At 41.7% G+C, this 20667-nt stretch overlaps 1 protein-coding gene across 2 annotated transcripts in view; it reads right to left on the bottom strand.

The window, feature by feature from the left end:
• Positions 1-20667, bottom strand: part of TRABD2B (TraB domain containing 2B) — a 297375-nt gene that overhangs the window by 28342 nt on the left and 248366 nt on the right. The window lies entirely within an intron of this gene.

Raw genomic sequence — 20667 nt, 5'->3', positions numbered from 1 at the left:
ATCAAAATCCCAGTGGTGGCTTTGAAAGCTTCTAGCTTAATTGTTTCCACTACCATCACATGAGCCACAGGTTGTAAACTTGATATTTCAGAACATTCTTTGGGAAGAGAATAAATAAACACTGAAGAAACGTTAAAATGTTGTAACCTAAAGAGGGTTATAAACTAACCGCTTGTACTTTAGAGTCGACGCAGGGGGAATAGCTCCACTGTGGCAACTGCATATTACATTTGGTCGATACTTGTTCCATTATTGCTGTACCACTAATAATTACCCCAAGACCTAGGAGGGACTGTTGAAGGCTGTACGTCAATGTATGCTTGCTTCTTCAAAAAAATGAAATTTTTTAAAACTGGTTGTTTTCAAATGTGATTGTTTTCAGATCTGATCATCATCCTATAGACATTCAACCAGAAGTAAAATCAAACCTTTTAATCCTGCAAAACATGGATATTTAATCCAACTATAATGTAAGAATATTTATATATTTTAATTCAGAGTAAGGTAGACTTCCTATCAAAAGATAACTTTTCCATTGATTTCAGTAAAAATTTGATTAATATAAAGGACTTGAGTTTATTAATATTCTAGACTTTTTTCCCCCTTAAAAAAAGACAAAAACCTCCCATCTGCAATATGATACCTGGACAATAGATCTCTCCATTGTGTGAAGTTTTACTATTTGATTCAACTGATCGTTTCATGGACTATTTCATGCTTTTCCTTTGGTCCCAATCTCAATGCACTCTGTTAGCACAGCTGCACTGTATAAAACCATGGGGATGTAATACACTTTTCTTGCAACTCCTTCACTACTGCTGAGACAGCTTTTCAAAATACATAGCTATTTTTAAAGCCACAGAAAAAGCAGGGCTAGTTTTCAGTTTGTGAGGCCACAGTGCCTCTTCTGAAGAAAGAGTGAGAATGTACCACCCAAATATTTTGGTCCACACAAAGATCTCAGAGATTTTTCATTAATAACTTGATACAACTCCAGGCCTAGATGTTCCACCCATTTTTAAATCTATCATTCCCACACAGGGTGGTCTTTGAGCAACTAATAGTATTTCAGGCCCTTAGATGGGTTTTTCTCATCTCTGACCTTAATTTCCTTCTCTGGGATGCACAGTTCTACAAAATAAGTTCTCTAAAGTAACAGAGTCCAAATAAGAAAACTTGGGAGTCTCAGCAAATATCCTACATAGCTTGGTCCTAAGGTACAGAAAACAGAGTGAAAACAGGAAAACATTTATTCTTGCTATTTCTTGAAAATGCTTAATCCACACAGACCCCTGTGGTTTTGTTTCACTTCTGATGAAATTTGCCATCCTTTTCTAATTCTTTTTGAGAATTAAAAGAACAAAACAAAACACGCAAGTAGTTTAGGCTGAGCTGTATGCTCCATTAGGCTGTCTCAGCATTTCTCTCTCTGCCTTGTGGTCTCTAGTGTCGCTCTGTGCTGGCACTGACAATAGCGATTTGACTCATCATTGGGATTTGCTAGGGTTATTGAGTGGATCTGGTCAGAAAAATGACGTTAACATCATAAAGTCCTGTAATGCCTTATTTTCATAATTGCCAGGCTTAAAATTGTCCAGGTCCCACTTTCATTCAACCCCAAACCACCTGGCAATCTGGCCATGCCTTTCTCTCTGCCCAGGCAAGCACCTTCCTAGCCCTCACATCAGGTATCCAATTTCTGCAGCTCAGAGGGCTGTGACCATCTCCAGGCGTGATAACCTCCCTGTAGGGTGTATCAGAGCATCCATGTTTCATTCCTTCTCTGAATAGCCCACCTTTCCCCACAGGTGGAAGCTGTGTGGTGTTAACACTACACCTTGCACCACACCTCGTCCCATCAACAGGGATTTTCCCAACCACCGATTCATTGACAATTGTCTAAGGGGAGCACCAGGCAGAGTAGACCCCACTATTGCTTCTGCCCACTGACCCTGCTGGAGTAATGCTAATAATGTTTGGGGCGAGTCCCATCCCCTGGGCTTCAGCAGGGCCAGGAATCTGCCCTTGCTTTAGCTCATGAGAAAGGACATGCCTTTGCTGACCATACACATCTTCCACACAACTAAATCATCAATCTATTTTTTCAGCAATCTTGCGGTAACATTTCTGTTCCCTCAGATATGTGCAGAATCTTCTAAAATATAAGTTTGCCAATTTGTTATTTGCATCTTGTCTTTGTAGTGCGAGCAATGGAAAACTTTTGCTCAGAATACTGCCATGCTTTGCATGCGCTTCCAAGTACAGCAACATCATCGCTGAGGTTTTCTTGCTTCAATTTTCAGAACTGTCAGACAAGGAAAGATTTTGTTTCATCAAGAGAGAAGCTGTGGTGATAGTAAGGAATGTAGATGTGTCAGCTTTATCCTTATGCCACTGTTCTTGGGATGCACCCGGATGACAGCCAGACACTAAGTTAAGAGCATCTTATTATAGACGGATTCTCATAAATTCCAGTTTGGGAGTCTTTGTCAAGGCAGGAATTCATCAGTCCCTCGCACGCATCCTTGCTCCCCTTGCCACAGGCCACAGAGACATCTGCTTCTTGCTTTTTTTTTCCTTACGCATCTCTCAGAGAGACCAGTCATGCACACCCACAAGACGGGCACCAGAATGTCCTGTCCCACAAGAAGTTTTACATTTTTTTCTCTTCCATGCTAGGATGAAACTCAGATTTTCAAAGCTCTTGGGAAAGCAGCAAACAAAAGGAAAACAGAAAACCAGGCAGAAATCCTAACCCACCCCAGCATAGCTTACAGGGCCTCTTACTAGTTATGTGAAGTATGGATTAGACCATGGTCTCTCACATAACCAAGTGACACCAGTGCCTATCGTCATGGAGTTCATCTCCTTCAAGATGAAAGCATATATATATGTATGTAAAATTTTTTTTTACTGCAAAAGAGAGTAACTCCAAAGAAGAGATTGGAGAATGAGATTCTCCCCATACCTAATTTATCTGAGCTGCTTCAGGTAAGTGCCATAAACTACTGAGGATGAATTTGGGCTCAAGAGACAGCAAAAGAGAGTATCTGTGAAAGCCCTGATTGGCTTAATTATAATGACTTATTTTATTCCGGATGCAGTTGTCTTAGGCCTGTACACTAAAGTTAAAGCATTTCCACTTCTTAACAGAATTTGAAAACAAAGTTTTTTTCATTTTTGCACCAGAGTTAACTACATTTCATGAGCAGTTAAATCAGGTGAAGTAGGTAAATTAGATTATGGTCCACCCCAAACTTGGATGGTGTCTCTGGACTCAGAATCCATGTCAGACCATGTCTCTGGGAGGAATCACTGTTGTTCAAGAACTGTGGCCTTAGTTTGAAAGGGAATTTGGTCCTCAGTATGCACACATATATATGCAAACCCTCAACCCTGTGCATAAATGAAGTGAAAAGCTTGTAAGGTCAAGATATTCCCATGGATGGTGATGTTTTCCTTCCCAGGTTGAGAAACTATGAAATAAGAGAAGGGAGTAAAACTTCTGTTATCTATTCCGTTTCATTAGAAGTGGAGTTGTTCTAGGGCACAGGAGAAGAAATGCAAGCTTTCTGCAACTTGAGAGGTTGAATTTGCTGAAAAAAAGAGAGGACAGCTGAAACATTTGTAACGTTCCATTTCCACATTTTCATATGAATTCTTTTACTTCAGAAGACTCAAAATGTTCTATTTCAGCACTTTCTGAACAAAGCTTTTAATTTTTCTTAGTCTTCTGTTTTCAAAGACTTAAACGCTACAAAGAGGCCTTTTTTGTTTAAAAATTGATCTCAATTAAAAAGAAAAACCCAACTAATAAATAAAAATGACAAACCAACAAAACCCAACCCCTGCCTTCAAAAATGTCCTCAAAATGTTCCACTTCAGATTGCTCCGAACTTTTTCCCCCTTCTCAACTTTTTGGTTCAATTCTTGAACTGAATAATACTTTGTTCATGCATCTTTAGTGTAAATCGTGTAAGCTGCACACTCCTGTCTCAGAAGATGGGCTGTCCCTCCAGAGGAAGGATGGGTCAACTGTCCAGTCTTGCTTCCATCTCCCACATTAACAGCAAATAAGAACCTTCTCTGCTCATGGCACACAAAGCCTCACCTCAGACTATTCCCTAAATCTTCCCTGTCTTGCTATCACCATAACAATTTACTGCTAAGCTATTTCTGCCTGGGTAGTTTGGTTTAAGCAAAATATTCATAATAAAGCTGCCTTTGGTGCCTCACTGTCTTACGGAAATTATATTTAAAGCTCCTTGGACAGAATACCTATCCCATAGATCAAGATGGGCTTTTTTCTACTCAAGCATCCTGGTTCAACATGGGAGCACGCAGCTATACAGCTGTCCTGGGACATCTGGTTTGTTCTGGAAGTCTACTTCACAGAGGAGAGAAAGGGCTTCACATTCTAATTTCAACTCCTTTATGTCCACGTACCACTGAAAGTCTTGCCACAGAATGTTAACTGAAATGTTTCAGTGTCTTCTAATAAATTTTTGAATGCTGACTTTGCAATGAATTTTCAATATTTCTGCTTTTCCTCCCTGATTTTGGACAGAAACAAATGTTGGAATATCAGCATTACCTCTGGATTGGAAATCCTTACTTCTGTTCAAATTTACCAAGAATACACAGGCTTTCTGATGAAATCTAAAGTGATGGTATTACACCACAAAAGAAGACTTTAGGGTTGCATTTTTATTGAACTGGAATATTTTCAAGCTTTATTCCACGCATTTTTTTTTTTTCTGTTATTGCTTGAAAACCATTAGTAACAAGAATAAATATATTACTCTTTCCTTTTAGTAACTTTTTAATAAACACATATATATTGCTTTAATAAAGAACAATGGTGGACTTATTACTGGGCAATGTAATCTCTGTTTCCTCTTTATAAACTCTCTGATCCTTCTATGTTTCTGCAAGGTGATGTCATATTAATTATACACAGCAGACTTCTCAGCTGCTGGAAATTAACTTCCATCATTCAACAGGTTCTGCAAAGCATAAAATTCTTACCCAGTTTGGCCCAATCTGCAACACCAAGTTTCTTCAGGTCTAATTGTGACATTTCCAAAGTTTTTGTCTGGGCTTAGGTTTTGGGCCAGTTCTGAGTCTACAGTGCATTTATAGTGGTTTGGGAAGGTCTGAGAAACTGGACAATGGTGACCGAATGCCACCATCTCATCTTAGCAGTTACGAACTCAGACTCCAGTGCCCAGAAAGCAAGTCAAGGGCTGGACAAATCCTTCTTTCTCCCCCAGCTGCCACAATCAAACTAGAAATACTCACCAAAACTTGTCTCCTACTTCCATTTTAAGTAAATGGAGCTCCTGATGTCTGGGGCTCTCTGCTCCTCTCTAGCCAGTGTCAGCTTTTGGGACACTGAGGTGTATGGCCATGCACAAAAGCAGGTTTGCTAACTCAGTTGAAAAACTATTCTCATCTCGTGTTGTTATTCCCAAACCACTCCTGACCTCGGTTTATGCATAGGAAAGAAAGCAAGGATGCATTTGTTCTGTCCCAGTAGTTGCCATCCAGACAAGTTTCAAGATTAAGAAGCTGACTGACAAAGAAAACCCGCAAACTAGCTGCTTGATTTTGACTCCTCAGTAGAATTACAGCTAATACATAACTGTCATCTGTATCTTACTCATCTGCAATCCAAATTGAATTCTGCTTCCAGTTTATCTCCTTTGGGAATTGGTTTTCCTTCTCTGCCTGATCCTCCAGAGATAAGAAACATCTGCAGAAGTCCATATTTTCCATCACATCTTAAAAATAAACTCTCTGTAGAGACATCGACTGAGCAAGGTACCAAACACCTAGCTTGAAGGACTAAAACATTTTCACTGACTTCAGACTTAAACTAAGGGCAGATTCAGTGTATGCCTGGCGCTGTTTCCTGCACTTCCCTCTGATGGTCTTGAAGCTGGGCCCTGGCAGAGATGAGATACGGGGTGGATCACAAATCTGTACAAACACAGCAACTTGTCTTCCTTAAGTACCTTTTTCAGTCCAGGCTCTTACAATTGGAAGATGACAGATAACGTAGGCACATAAGTAGCTGCTATCACTAGGAGAGAGACATGGACCACTTAAACTGAGCAGCAGGCAGAAGTGTGGAACCAAAGAGCCATAAGACGACCATGCCTGCAAGAGATCCCACATCTCTGTTTCACTGAATCCACTTTTCCTTTCTGTAGCTGACAGTGTAAAACATTTGATCTGCTTAGCCATTGATGGCTGCTGAGCTAAAAAAAGGAACACAGAGCCAGTCTGCCTTTCTCCAAAATACTGTTATAGTCCATCAGCATTGTTTTTATCACAGGGCCTGAGTGTTTCCAAGGAAAGAACAAAACAGTTGTCAGAAACCCTATTCAGACAACACTTCAGCCTGTCTGTGGGCATTTTTACTGTGCAGTAATGGACAGAGCCCTTGAAACACGATGAAGGCAGAAGAGTTCTTCCTCTAAACTCCATTTGCTTTAAGTCTAATGCTGTTCTATCAACTCTAATGTTAACAGAATTCACATAAGGTCTCTCTACATATTAGCCTGATTTCACCTGGGTTCCCTCTCTGTATTAACTCATGCTGATGAAACTGCTTGTATCAAATACTTATTTCTGTCTGACAAATCCATCCTTAATTAAAATTCTTCATTAATGAAGCATGCACATTGCTGCTGAAACCTTAAGGAAGAAAAGAAGGTTTTATATTATCTTTTTTGTTTGTTAATTGAAAACCATGAGATTAGACCTTGAACTACAGCTTAAAGATCTAGGAGGCATCTGAGGCCACAAGAAAGATTCAGTTTTAATGAACTCGGGCAAATCTCACTGACTAGTTACAAACAACAAGGTCCAGGTCTTCTCCCCTAAAAACAGGACAATTTGCACTGACCTCAGAAAAATCACTCTCCTTCATTGCAATGTCTATTACTATTTTTATTGGTACATTTAAGAATCCCAGAAATAAACTATGCATGCATCAAAGAGCTCCATCTCAGCAAGCTAACAAGTGAAGGGTATGAGACGATGACAGACAGATACAGCCAGTGCATCATGAGGATATAATGACACAGCACCCAACCGTACAAAGGTGAGAGCCTTTGCAGCCTCCTTCCCTGAACTCTGCTGTAGACCTCATTGCAAAGGAGCTTTGGGGCTCACCTGCTCCAAGGAGTTACCAATACAGCTAAAAATGCAGGAGGAGGAGGGTCTGCATAAAGGCAGTGCTTCCTTCCTCCTGCATCTAACTGGTTAGCACTGGCCACCAGGAGTCATGGAGGTCTACCTAGCTCCTCTACTAACAGCCCCTGCTGAGAAAAGGGGAGGAGAGTGATGGGTCTTTGGAGCAATTTTGGTGCTGGTCATCTTCCAGTGGAGGAAAGGGGGGGAATGTCCATGCATGGCTACCAGGGGCTTTCTGCTGGTTCAGCAGAAGAATTAGGCCAGCTGGCTTCCTTGACCAGAGAGATGTCAAGATCCTCAGGTGTCCTTCATGTAATCTCTGCAGATTTAATATGCCAAGGAAAAATAATAAATTAGACTGAAGACTGGCAGTGGTTGAAACCTTCACTGGGTGTGCTTTGTGAACACGAATGACAAATGGCTCTTGTCACAAGCTTGAGCAGAACCAACTCCTACATAAATTGTTTATACACACACACACAAACATACACAAAACCAGGGATTAAACCCAGCTCTCCTCCCATGAAGAGAACCCCACACAGCAGTAAGTGAAACACCAGGAAAATGAAAACCACTTGTTCTGCTGCTCCCCAGAGCACAGTAAGTCAGTTAGGAAGCCTCCTCCCTCCATTGTATGTGCATGTGTGTTTTCTTAGTTGGTGTTTATTTATTTGTTTGTTTGCCTGGAAATGCTTTATCTAAGTGCCAGTTGTTTGAGAGGGTATCACAGCCTAGTATTTGTAGCACGCACTACCTACTGAAAAGCATGTAATATCACAAGTCTAACAGACGTCAGAGACTCATTAAAACTATGCTTGGCATCTGGCATGGGTTCTAGCAGTCACGCTAGCTTCTTATCACTATGCAAAGCTGGAACAGTTTGAGAAACTAGGACATCTCCTGAGGCAGCTCAAACTACAGAAAAGCCAATATTCCTTTGCTAGCAGAGGGCTTTTTATCTCAAAATCACTCTTCTATTCTCAGAATAATTTGGTAGTTTAAAGTTGGGGTTTTTTAGTGTACATTATTAAAGTGAACTGTCTTTATCCATGAAGACTGTGCCCTCCTATCAACCTCATGGGATCAGGTTGCCTCTGCACCACAGCCCTGCACTGGAATACACACTTAATTTTCAAAGGGTCTGGAAGGAGCAAGGGTTCAACTTCTATGATTGCAAACTTCACTCAGCTTTTGCCACTGCTTCTTAATCCATACTAAGTATCACTCCTTACTAGTTCTCCTGCAAGGACTTCATATTTTAATAAGTAAGGACTCCTCTCTGTCTCAAACCACCTCCCACTGTAAGAGTTGGATTTACAGCACAGGATAGGGATGCTGCCTTAGCCAAAAGGACCCCTAGGGAACTCCACTTTCTGCTATGCTCTCTGCACAGTACAGCTGAATTTATGTTGGTGTCAGACCGAAAGCCCTTGAGTTTTTTTCTGCTGTGCAGTCTACCCTGGCAGCTAAGATCAATCCTGGATAGGTGACATCTCCATACCACAAGTGCAAGATTGACAGTCACGTATCAGGGGATACTAAGCCCAGAAACAGAAAGCCCATACAAATCCTCTACTTTCATTGGAAGCAGCTCCACACAGGAAACGTTTGTACATGAAAGTGCTGAGAGAAGTGGGTGAATCTCAGGCACTGGGAAGGAGACTCAGATGACCTCTGCATCATGCTCTGCCGTGGCCGAGATATGTCTCGTATTTATTTGGAGCAGCACAGTGCTGCCAGTGCTTTCACAGCTCTCCTGGCCTGAGTGCTGCCCATCAAATCCCAATAGGGGAGGGATCGTCCAGTGGTTAGTAGTTTAACTAATGCTAAACTAGCTGCGCTGTCACAGCTTCCCTCAGGGAGTTAAAAAATTCTTTATGCTCCAGTTTTCCATCCACCCATGAAGATAACTCCCCAACTTCACATGAAGATAGTGAGAAGAAATACAGAAAAGACTCAGAGAGGCTGTGCTGGTAGGGCCATATGAGCATTACGGACAGATAAGCATGGGCCAGACTGCAAAACTGTCACCTCGTGCTGTTGAAATGCTGCCCACATAAGATGTTTTAATTAAAACCACAGAACAATTCATCTGACTCATCTCTCTACAATGAGACTAAGCACTTAGGGCTGCCCCACCAGGCCCACTGATACCAAGACGTTAATTCTGAACAGAAGCACAGGTTACTCAAGGAATGCTCTTTCACCACCAAGTGATGACACCCTGTACACATGCCTTCTGTCTCTGCCCTTCTCTAGTAAGACTCAATCTGACAGCCAGTTGTAACTGAATTATCCCAAGTAGCATAGAGATCAAAAAAGAGTGTATGTCCTTATTTATATGAAAATAAGAAGGAAGAGTCAGGCTCTATGAGGAAAGGCTCAGGTATGAGCTCAGCCCTTTCCTAGATACCAGAGTGCAATGATTAGAAAACCCATAGGACCCCTAGACCTCATCAGGTCTGTCATTCACAGACTGACCAGGGGTTTCTTAGAAAGGCAGGGGAAGTAAAGAGCGAGGGAAGTGGCACGGTGCACCCAATAGTGAAAGAAGTAGTAAATAAAATCAGTCTCCTGCTCCATCATCTCATTTAAACCAGGCCTGTGCATTTCATTTGCTGCCTTTCACTGATTTGAGTAGGAACTGCTGACCATTCAGCAATGATTGCTATCAGTATGAATGCTTGAATACATAGAAATCGCCCTAAGTTCATGGCTGCATTTGCAAAATGAACAAACTGTTAACTCTTTTCTTTCAAGTCTATGCCCTTTCTCCCTGAGGGGGATGTTTCTAAAACTGCCTGAGGAATTTAAAAACTCAATGCCTCCTAAATGTCAATGGAAGTTGCACTTCCCAGTTTCATTTTCAACCCAAAACCTAATCTACATATGTTTGATGCTCCTGCAAAATTAGCAATCACATGCTTCTAGGGGAAGAAAGATGATTCCTTTGTCACAAATGCAAAACAGGGTTTACTTTGACAAAATGGTGGCAAAAAGCCAGTCTTGTGCATCTATTGCATCCACTGACTGTAGGCCAATGAGTGGAATGACCCGCTGCTCCTGGGAAGAGGTCTTTGGTCTGGGTGGCACTACGTAGAAAGGCAGGAGGCACCCAACAAAACCACATGTGCCCAAACTGGAGTCCCAGGTGAGGACACAACGAGGTACTTCAGATCTGCATCTGCCAGGATGGGAGAAGCAGAGGAATAGCCACCTACTGACCTGGACCAAACCACCACCAGTATTACCCTGGTGTTAGACAGCCTTGATTCTTAGCACTTCTGATTTCAGAAATCAGCTTCTTCTGTTCAAAGTTCATGCAAGGACTTCTGGATCTTCCCTGTGCTGGAATACGATGCCTTGACTCTGTGGGTGTTAGGAATAATTCCTTGAAATGACTTAAAATGCCTCAAATGTAGGCAATGTTACAACCCAAACCCACTACAGCAGCAGAGGTTTACTGCCCTCCTTGTAGACAACCACGTGAGTTTATTTCAGCTAGCAATGTTTTTTTTTCCCCTTCAGAAATCAAGAGGAGACAATACCACAAAAGTATTTAGATCCATGTGAACCTTATTTAGCCACTGTGGATTGGGATTTACATTCCAGCGGTATAATGAACTCAGAGATGCAAAGATGTGGGCACATGTTATTAAACCCTTGAAGATTATCCCAGTCTCACTCAATAACTTAGCCTTTTCTTAATGATGCTGGCATGTATATGAACTACAGCCTTTAGTAAAGCTCAATGCCAACAGAAACCAGCTGCTCTGCAGAGGCTGAGCAGCAGCCCAGTGTAGTCCTCTGTGTTAAAGCTCTGGACAGGCTGTATCGTTTTTCTTCAATGGAGGGGGAAAAGCGTTTATCTGGGAAGCGTTTCACATCAAGGACAATAGGGAACTGTTTAGCTTTCCACAAATAGGCTGGTATGCAACTTCCGAGCACTCTCCAAGGAAAACTTTGGAACACTGGCCACGTCTTTCCAGCAGGGATTTCATGTAAAGTAGTTAATGCCCCACATCCTTCATCCTGATTTATTCCCGCTTCATCCGTGTTTCAAAGTGCTGCACTCACTTCAAACACAACATGGGGCTCATCTTTCTGAATATGCACTTTGATCGCTGGGGACTCCAGATTCGTATCGGCCGTTCAAACATAAACAGGGATGTGCTGTCTCGACAGAGGTATTTCTGTGACTGCCTTTATTTTTGCAAGAGTAATTTGGAAATGTGAGTCTGGGGTCAGATGACAGGAGATTCAAATCTAGTGGCCAGACAGGGCACTGGATACCAAAGCACTCGGAGCCTGTCTACGACTTTGCAGCTGAATTGCTGCAGGTTAGCAGGAAAATCTTAGTATGCCTCACTTGACACATGTCCTAGGAGTCAGTGGAGAGAGGCTTCAGGGTGCTTTTACCCCCAAATGAGAGCATCAAATTAGGTCTCTCTTCCTCTGCAAGCTGTCATCAGCAGAGTGGTACTGCAGAGTTGTGAGCTGGTCTGACGTCCCATGCGGCAGTAGAAAGGGCAGACACCTCAAATCAAGTCCTTCTGTCAATGCTGGTCCACTGTAGGACCAACTTTTTTCTCATTGAAATCAACAGGAGTTATGACCATGCTGGGTGTAAATTTAGGCTAATTCTTGGTGCTGATGACAAATTCTGTTCTATGGTGGAGCTACAGATGAGATAGACAGATGGACATAGCCAGGTCCACAGCAGCCATGATGGGGTAAATCCTCCAGGTGCTTCTCCTGACCAACTGGAGTCTCAGAGGTCTGTGACAGTGGCAAAGGATACAATTTTTCCCAGGCAGAACAACTGCTGTCCATGTGGCCACCTGTCTGAACAAGAGGTCAGCGTGGAGACCCAAACAGATAATTTAGTTTCTGTCAGACACTCCCTGTACCCCAGTCTTTCTCTCTAATTTGCACACATTAATTCTGAAATTGCGTAACTGTAGTAGCGTAGTTTTAACAATCACGACTGCAGGAAATTGTCTTAATTCAGAATGTTCTTCCATCGTATCAATTGACAGCCACTGTGTCTATATCCATATACCGGCATCTGATCCATTTTTCCTCTGTCCTGTTTCTATTCACAGGTCCATTTTTCTTTCTCCCTGGAATGCAGAGCCTTTGGGAGTGTAGGTGGAAAGCCAAAGTCTTTCAACACCCACTAATAGAAATTTGTTTTATTAATTAACTTTGTGGGAAATAAAAAAAAAAAAAAAATAGAGACCTGATCCTCTGCTCTGAAATCATGAATCACTGCGCAAGAGAAGACATGTCCTCTGAGACACCAGAGGCAGCTTCAGACAGAGTGAGTGACTGAGTTGCTTTCTTGGGAAGTTCTGAGTCATCAAATACAGCAGTTTAATCCCCAGGAAATGGGAAACATATTGGCATGATGTTCACTTGCATGGAGCAGGAGCTCCAGAGAAGGGTGAACCTCCAAAGGTTCTGGAGATCAGTTTAACTTGTGGAAGGATTTTAAAACCTTAAAGCTTCTCTGAAATATATCTGATCTGGAGCTGGGTGCAGTATTCACAACACATGATTTACTGGATGAATTAAACTCTTTACATACTTTACAGATTACATACGAATTTACTTTGACTTCTCATAAAAATGATTCAATGATTATGACATGAAAATGTATTCTGGCTTCTAAGTTATTTACTGTGACAAGTGCTTCATATATTCACCATTCTTAATTTACTAGTCCTGTTATAAGAACTCGCTTTTTTTGGCATTCCAGCTCCTACTACTAGCACTTAACTAGGAAGAGCAGCTGATATACATGCTTCTCAGTCTGACCCTTCACAATGGTTCTCCTAAAGGGACACCCACACAGTAATTCAGACTCAAAGCTGGGTTGTGGCCAGTGTGCAGCCACCTGTCTTGGCTGAGATACCACAAATTGTTAAAAGTGAGACTATTTTGCACTGAAGTGGACAAGAAATGGCACAAGATCGCATATGTATGTTAGAGTGACCTTCTACCTGTGGGGGCAATTCAGAAAGGTTTCAATAAATTTCACAGCTTGCCACAAGAAGATTCACCCACAAGGAGTCATTTGGACATGCCACCAGTCACACAATGTTGTTTTGGAGGGCTTCTAACTGCATTTAAAGTGTGCAAAATGTTCCTATGAACACCTGATCACTCATGAAAGATGAAAAATGTATTTGTCAGTGTATTCCTGTGTAGAAAACTGTATCCCCAACTGTTTTCTTTTAAGGCACTATTCTTGACGAAATTTTAAGTGAAAGTGTCAGTGAAAAAAAGCCATTGACTTCCTTTCTTCCTGTTCCTTTTTTAGGAACTTGTGCATGTTAAAGAGCTCCCTGCAAGCAAAATTACTAGCAATTACACTCATGCTGAATCAAGCAGCTCTACTGATTGCAACACAACCCACAGACCTCTTGCTGAAGGAAAAAAAGTCAGCTCTGGAAGTGGAAAAGCTATCTGTCCTAATGTGTGAGGTCTCTTTGCCTGACAATGTGATAGTGAAGGTAAGGTAAGTTGACGCTGCAAAGACAGAGTGACAGCAAACAGACCACAAACTTCCTTAGATAAACGACATCTTTCAAACCACACAATACCACTTGATACCTTTGTGCCCCTTGAACTGTTACAAAGTGCAGCTGCACTTCAGCCCAGATTGATATCACTTGGGATGGAGGCCATCAATCCACAGAAGTGCAGGCTGAATACACAAATACAAAACTCACACAATCTCACTGTTCCAGTATAACACTGGAGAGGGGATGGTGCAATTTTTCCAAAGGCTTAAATGTGTCTAGTGACACTGTCCGACTTGAACATGGGGTCCAAGTCCTTCAAATAAGAGGGGAATTCATCTCACAAAATGGTTAGTCATCTAAAACTAGCCAGACACCTACTGCAAGCTAGTTGGGACAGCTAAGACACCCATGTCTTCTGGAAAAGTCAGTCTTTTTATGTTGACTATAGTAAGCATCTGCATAACTGTGTGAACATACTCTTAGTTTTCTACTAATTCCCTCATGGCTCCTGACAACCAAAGACAGGAGAGAATCAGCCACAATCTCATATTAACAATGACCTCTAAAAGCTACTAGCACCAATGGAAGCCTTGTTGTTGACTTCAGTGCAGTTTAGATCAGCTTTATCTCTAGCAACTATAGACAATAATTTTCATCTTATACTAATGACCTTAGGTGAAAAGATCTGCATTAGAGTTGGCTGGAAACAGAAAGAAGATGAAAAATCAGCTGCTTCTGTGCAAACAAGAACTCCAAATTTCACTAGGAAATAAAGTAAGAACTAGCTCTGAACTTTTGAAGTCTCCAAGGTGCTGTAAGTTGACTATTGGATAGTTTATGGACTATGAGACACAGACCTCCTAAAACCGATGGGCTGCAGAGCAGCAAAAAAACCTAGAAACCTTAAGCACTGGCTTCAGGACAGCTCAGCAAGCAAGCTGCCCTTGAACAAAAAGAAGCAAGCCCAGGTTCCCCAGTGGCCCTGTGTGCAAGTTCCCAAGGAACAGAATGATATGGAATATGAAACAATTTTTTCAAAAGAAACCAGAAATTTTGCCAAGGATAAAATCTGATTATAGAGAAAAGTGAATGTCCCACTGGGAGAACTAGTCAAGCACAAAATTCCTGAGAAGCTTTGTTCCATATTCTTTCACCAACACCATGAATTATCTTGCTCTCTCCCAGATTTTTTTTGTAGCAAGTTGCTAAATTCCACTCTTTCAGAAGGTGTTCAGCTTTTAAAGGTGGACTAAAGAACATGCAGATGCACTGGCCCTAAGCAAGATGTTGCTCAGGAAGTGACAGGATAATTGTTTCTAAGGCTGGGAACTTGTAAGTTGACTTTGCTTCTCTACCCCATCTTGGAGATTTTCTTCAATTTCTTTCCTCCTAAGAGTTTGTTTGACTGCCTCAGACTTTGTGTCTGTAAGGTAATTACACACACAAAGACAATTAAATGAAAAGGAGGATATTTTAAAGGCACATGGGAACCCCTTGAAAATGTAATGTGCATGTTTTTATGACTAAATATTTTAAGCATTAAGTAGTCATATTCTCCACTGTTAGATGAGGCAATAAATTTGCCAATGCATGCAGATGAACCCCATTTAATCTCTATACACCTCTTCTGCAAATTATGCTGTCAGAGAAAACCCCCTAAATAACAGGTTTGCTTTTCTTCTGAGGGAAGGAAGCTAGTGAAGGGAGTATGATCTTCAGGCTCATATCAAGTGAGAGATCCAAAGGTTTACAACAGGATTAAGAACTGCAGCATCCCAATGGGGAGTTTATTCCACCCACAGAAAAAAAGAAAGTGCATTTTTCCCTGTCTCAGAAGAGATGGGGATCCAGAATGGGCTAACATCTCCCCAGCTCTTCTTTTTTTCTCAGTTAACTCAGTTGTTTCCAATGAAAGTTTCACAGCTCTCAATTTTTTTCACTTGTTTCTTTTCTAAATAAAATTCTACTCATTTCATTACAACTTTTAACATTCTCCCAAACATACCCTGAACATTAACATCTAAGCAGAGTGGAGTAACCCTGCCAGGTTGACATCAGAAAGGCGAAGTTTCTTGGGCATCCCAAGGAAACTGGCAGCTACTGGGAGACTCCTGAGGTCTGATAGCATCCATAAGTTTCTGGGATGCAATCTGTTGAACTGTCACTTTTACTGATCTGGGGCTGTGGGAAATGTTATGTCAAACATTTTCCCATCTCTGCATATCACCTTGTGAAGGTTAGGGAACCTGATGGAGTGAAATGGCTGCATCACTGTGTGGACTGGGTGTGGGGGAAGAAGAAAGCATTCATAGTGGAGCAAAGACTTCCAGCATGAGACAATGCTGAGTAGGAGAGCCAGGGTCACACCTGTCGGATGCTATAGGAAAAGGTGAAGGAACAAGCTCTTTGCTTCAGAAAGAAGAAAAGGAATAAGTTACAGCAGCAAAGTTGCTTCAACTGGACCAGGAAGTTCAAGCATAAGGAGGAAGGGTAATTAATTTCTACAGCAGCTCTCAGATGGGCAGAATATGGGCAGAAATAAAAGCTTGTCCTGAATTCTCCCATTCTGAATGAAGGTAGCATTGAGCATAATATCAGAAAGAGCAGTCTGATGGAAATGAGCAGTGCTGCATGTTTTTCTGGCTGAGAGAATGGTGTGCAGTACGTCAGGGCTTGGCATGTGGTAGAAGGTCAGAGCCGATTCTGAGAACCCAGTAACAATAGAGTCATCATGGACACAGGTGCTTCCGGGATTGATCTTGCAATTTGGCTGTTTCCAATTAAATGTGAAGCAGCTGTGGCCCTTTATCTCCTCAAGTCACTGCAATCCATCTGAGAGGAAACTTTCTCCCATCTCTTCCTCTCTCCCCACTCCAAGCATGCAACTCTGTTTTCTGAAGACAGAAAGAGGAAGGGACAGCCAGTTGGCAGAAGCCCCACAAAAAAAAAGTTGCCTTATTTCAGGGCAAAGCAATGAGATACTGATTCAGCCATTCATTTTCCAATGCCTTTATCTGGGGACAAGGAGGACAGCCAGCAAAATAAGAAGCAAGTATGAATGCTGTTGAGGTTGTCAGACAAACAGATTCGGGACACTCCCTCAGGCAACAAAATAAACAAATGAAGCCACATTAGGATAAGTTCTCAAGTGTTTATGGCATTGTTTTGCATGCTGAGTACAAGAAGGTTTCTTTTACAGAAAGAGATTGAGCTTTAAAGAAAGTGTTTTCAATAGTCAGCTGGTGAGATTCTAGAATAGGCTCAAGAAGGTCAACAGTGGGCCAGCAGGCAGATAACTGGAGCTAAGGGATTTCAGAAATCCAGCCAGTGAGAGCTCCCAAATAGCTCCACATCAGATAAATGCACTTTATATAAACTTTTCTTTGCCAGTTCATTGATTCTGGAGCCATCAAACCCCTCCAGTTCTTGGCTATCTCTTCCAGCCTGCCAAGGTCTCACTTTACTTTTCCCCAGTACCTTAAGAAAGGGTGATCTTGGCTCAGATTTATGCCTGTCACAAGACAACAGAAACGCGAGATACTAGGTATTCATTTTGGTCGGCTTAAAGAGCAGCCATTTCCCAACCCATGCTTAGCATTTTGGACAGAGGAAGCCAACAATCTTCGGGCTTTACCCAGCCTGTATGTAACTGAAAGCAATAGCTTTGGTTTTTGTCACCTTTCACTCTTCCCAAGGCTTTTCTGATACACAGGAACAGTACTAGCTATTTTCTAAAAAGGTATTCTCTTGTCCTTTCTGAAACTGAAATGGATGTCAGAGCTTAAATGTCACAGAATCATAGAATTGTCTAGGTTGGAAAAGACCTTGAAGATCATCTAGTCCAACCATTAACCTAACATTGACAGTTCCCAACTACACCATATCCCTCAGCGCTATGTTGACCCGACTCTTAAACACCTCCAGGGATGGGGACTCCACCACCTCCCTGGGCAGCCCATTCCAACACCCAACAACCCGTTCTGTAAAGAAATACTTCCTAATATCCAGTCTAAACCTTCCCTGGCGCAACTTGAGGCCGTTCCCTCTTGTTCTATCGCTTAATACTTGGTTAAAGAGACTCATCCCCAGCTCTCTGTACCCTCCTTTCAGGTAGTTGTAGAGGGTGATGAGGTCTCCCCTCAGCCTCCTTTTCTCCAGACTAAACAGCCCCAGTTCCCTCAGCCGCTCCTCGTACGACCTGTGCTCCAGACCCTGCACCAGCTTCGTTGCCCTTTTCTGGACACGCTCGAGTAATTCAATGTCCTTTTTGTAGTGAGGGGCCCAAAACTGAACCCAGTAATCAAGGTGCAGCCTCACCAGTGCCGAGTACAGGGGTAAGATCACTTCCCTGTCCCTGCTGGCATCACTATGTCATACCAGACTACCCCACCTATTTATGCTACCACTCCTTCATTATTATTGAACAATAAAGATCAGACTACTAATCATTTCAAGAATAATAATAATAAACATACTGTTCTAGGAACAAAGTTATTAAAGAAAAATAGTATTTGCTTGTTTGGCAAGGCAGCATTGGTAGTAAGTAGGATGTAGCATGAGTGTTTTGCTAAAGTTACTTTCATAGTTTCAAATAATGGGGCTTCAACCTGAGAAAGACTGTCCTTGCAAATTACTGTCAACAAATCATTGATATTCAGCCAGAACAACCCCCAGTTTCAATATGATATACCTCCAAACATTCTTATGTGCCAGCTCAAATTGTTCCTCCTCGTCCTTCTGTGCACAATCCATCCACAACAATCCTTTTCTGAATTCCCTTGGCCAAAACATAAGCATGCAGCTGCTTCAGTTTTTTCCAACCTTTGCATTTTTTCCATGTGCTGTCCACCCCCACCAATCCCTACATTGGAGTCCAGCTGATCTTCCCCGAACACTATCCAATTTTTCAATTGTCAGGGCCAGAATGCAACGAAGTGGGCTTGACTCCCTTATGCAACTTATTTGGAAGTAAAGCAGAAATGTCTCTTTTGGGTTTCAGCAAAGGAAAGAAATACCTCTTATTTCATGTATGGCTCCAGAAGAATCAAGACGAAAACACCTGCATCTCTATAAACCATAAAACAATTTTTGCTTGCAAGCAGCTCAAAATTTGTTGAGCTTCTACTCGTTGATTCTATGTATACATGTGGCTAGTATAGCCACTATCCCCAAGTGGTTCCTCTTCCGGGCCTTTTTAGCTGTTTTCAAATGTTTTCATTTCATCTTTTAAAAAGGAAGGAGGAGAGCAAAAAAAGAAGGGTAGACAAAAATGCAAGGTTCCTTAAGACTCAATTACAGCACCATAACCCCAACATGACAACAATTAACCGGCTGTGCTTTCAACTTTTGTCATAACTGTTTAATTCGACTGTCTTTTGCAGCTCGCCTGGAAATCATAAAATACAAGCTATTCTAAAAAAAAAGAGAGACAAAATAGTTTGCAGCAGCCTCCTCATTTCTAAGGGGGAGCCCCAAGCACTTTTGATGGCTACAGCCCCTGCTGTAGGACAAAGAAAATACAGTCCCTGATGTGCAGGTCTGGGAGTCTCTTTTTTTTCTAAAGGCAGCAAGCTGTTTCCTGTGAATATATTTAAATTCTCTGTATTTAAACTTTCTATAATCTTCTACTGTTTCTGCACCTTGAGTAATGCAATTTTGTAGCAACTCTGCATTTCTTTACCACACCATTTATTTTTCTTTCTGTATTCTCATCTAAGACTGGCTGATCTGCCTGGATCATCAGACCATAGGGAAACATACAGAGCACCTAATCTTTATGAAGTACAACTATATGCTCTCTCTCAACTCAATCCAGCACTCACGCAAAACAGCATACCCTTTAATAAGGCTTGGTATGTTCACTGTTCAGAACAAACTGCACTGGAATTAGGGTGCTAGTTCAGACAAAGGGACCAATCTGCCCAATGCTCTGGTCTGGAGCTGGGAACAGAAGCTACCAAGTGTAGGATAATTCAACTGAGGACATATGCATTGTTCTAGGCGGCAGGCCAAGTCCACTTGCTTTCAAGTACATTTTCCCCAGGGACTGACAATTTTAGGGAAGACGTCATGAACAAGAGACACTGTTGCCAAGGTAGGGGAATGCATACACAGAGGTGCCCTATATTGCAAGTAAGTCAACATTAAGCAGTGGCTTTGTTTCAAGTTTCTTGCCCCATCACATTATTTCAAGTCTGTGATGACGTGTATAGACATATCCCAAGACCATAAAGAGCAGAGACTATTCTTGAACATCTCTCACACTACTGTATCTTTCTTCTCAAGGGCTTGCAAACAGCTAATAAATTAATAGTTTCACAATTTCCAGTTGAAATACTTTTCATGGGAAGATGATACTTTCAACTAAATTAAAATTGCTGAGGGAAGTGCCTGCTTCCCTGAGAGGAAAGTTTCTTTGTCAAAACCTAGGAACAGTATACCTCAGCTGTTTTGGAATAGTTTGTTTGGCTTTTCTGTTTTGCTGTATTTTTAGACACCGGCATTTTTGTTGATTTTAGCCAAAATTTCCAGCTCCAGTCAGTTACAGTGTTTACTGCTCCTCCCTGTGCCATGCAGACTCTCCTCCCTTGCCAAAGTGCTTCTTAAATCTTCTCTGAATATATGGTCTTCCTTGTGTTTGAGAGCTTTTTCTTTGTCTTTTACCCATTGTTATTTAAGACTGTGCTTTTATTGCTCAACATATTCCAAGAGGCATTTAGGATAAATGCTGTGTCAAAGACACTTATGTACAGTGGAGCCATATTATATTCTATATGAATTATTGTGGATGTTTCACAAACAAGGTTAGATCAGCTGGATTTTCCAACTATATTAAACATAGCTTTTTCAGACATGGTCTATTAGGCCTGCGATAAATCCTCCATATTGAAACTCACCTCGTATTTGGACCATGTCATGTCTGCCCACCAGGGAC

The sequence above is a fragment of the Strix uralensis genome, chromosome 8 (assembly GCF_047716275.1).
Source record: "Strix uralensis isolate ZFMK-TIS-50842 chromosome 8, bStrUra1, whole genome shotgun sequence".
NCBI lineage: Eukaryota > Metazoa > Chordata > Aves > Strigiformes > Strigidae > Strix > Strix uralensis.
This window is presented reverse-complemented; position numbering and strand designations above follow the sequence as displayed.